Here is a 1,949-nt window from a genome sequence, read left to right on the forward strand (position 1 = left end):
ACAAACGGAGCGAGCTGCTTAGCGGCTCGTTTCCAAGCAGGTCCCGTCGAGGTGTAAATCCCCAGCATTTCTGTCTGCGAGCATAATTAGGTAAATCGACAATTCGGCGATCGGACCCTGCTGCGTGCGGACAGAATAGCTGTCCGATTTTCGGTGTGATTAAAGATACACCCGAAGCTGGACTTCGGCGTTGATCCGAAAGCTGCGACTCGGTTTGTCCGTTTGGTGGGCGAGAGCGGCTGCCATTGGCTAGAAGCGGTCGCCCGCACGCCGATGGGTGGGAAACCACAACAATACATATATATATATATATATATATATATATATATATATATATATATATATATATATATATTGTTGTGGTTGACGAAATTCGCAAACCACCATTCAGATCCCGTAGGTGAGATATCTCTGAAAGTATATGTGTAGTTAGCCCAAACCCGTTGTTTAGAGGGAATAAATGTCATTCATTCGGGCTGCGACCCTTTTAGATAGCCGTTTTTCTTTTACTATCTTTATTTTGGACCAACCGCCATTACTACCACCACAACCACCACCAACCGCATCTCGACAACCACAGCCACCTTCTCCAGAACCGCCTTCACAACATCCACCTTCTCCACAACCACTTTCACACACCAACCACCAACCGCAACGCCGCTTCACAACAACAGCAACGCCAACAGCCACAACCTTTACCGTCACAACTCGCCCTCGCAACCATCGCATCCCGCGCCGCTTGTGGGCACCGATACTGGACTCGTACAGGGCGCGCACCGAGCAGCGGGTGCAAAAACACCAGCCTTTCCGAGAAATCGGATCAAGAATGATTCACGCCCACTTCTGTTCCGTCCTATCAGCGAGCGTGGGGCGATTTGGCCCCGCCTCCAGGCGCGTCGGAGTATAATCGCTATATACAGATTCGCGGATCAAGAATGATTCACGCCCACTTTTCCTTCGTCCAATGGGCGAGCGTGGCTCCGCTCCCGAGCCAATCCTGATCCAAAAATCTGCATATGATTTCTCCTGTCGGACTATAAAGCACCGAGCGCGGAGCGAATCGAGGCAGTTGAGTTGGGAAGAGTTGAAGAGTTGAGAAGAGGAAAGAGTTGGAGAGTTGTGGCGGCGGCGAAATCAGTCGAGAGAGTGTCTGTCGGGGTCCGGAGAGGCTGGAGAAGCCAAGAATCTTTGTGGAGGACGGCGCTCGTGTCAGAGTCGGGGAGCTGCGGAGAGGGGAGGCCGGTAACGCGGTCGAGGTCGCAGTGGCGTCGCTCGTCGCGGGACCCAAGCCAGCCAGATATCCTCACCCCCCCGAGCATCAACAACCCCCTCCTGTTTCCCCCCGTGCTGAGATAGTGTGAGAAGGGGGCCCCGTTCCCACCCCATTCCAAGCAGTGCCAGCGAGGCCTGCGGAGTCGGGGCGCCGCCGCCATTTTGCGGCTCATCACCAGACGGGTAGGCTCGACGCGGTCTCGGCCCCAGGCCCGTCTGCCCCCTTGTCGATGAGGGTGGCCCCTTTTTCTTTTGCTTTGGAGTATATGTGTTGTCGGCGCCGTCTGTGAAGTAAAACTGTATAAGTGTTGCCTTGTGCTCGGTAGTCGGTAGTAGATCTGCATTGTGTCTCTTTTGTTACATTTGCTTTTTGTGCAGAATTGTCGTGTCACTTTTACATTTGCTTTTGGTGCATAATTGTATATGTGTGCTTTCCGTTTGCCGCGGAATAAATGTGCTTTATGTTGAACTGTTTCTCCCGTTTCGCTTCGTCTTTTCTTTTGTTGAATCTCCATCTTACTTCACGTAAAGGGTTGGTCATGGGCTAAATGCGCCCAATAATTAATCGAACCGTCGAGGTTGACGATAACACCGCTCGGTTATCCCGATAGTACGGAACGGGTCGCTTAAAGTGGCCCGTGTCCGAAGTCGACCTGCGGCGAGGTGCGATCGCCCGG

The sequence above is a fragment of the Eptatretus burgeri genome, chromosome 18 (assembly GCF_056783735.1).
Source record: "Eptatretus burgeri isolate ZD-2024b chromosome 18, Ebu_testis_v1, whole genome shotgun sequence".
In the NCBI taxonomy this organism is placed as follows: Eukaryota; Metazoa; Chordata; class Myxini; order Myxiniformes; family Myxinidae; genus Eptatretus; species Eptatretus burgeri.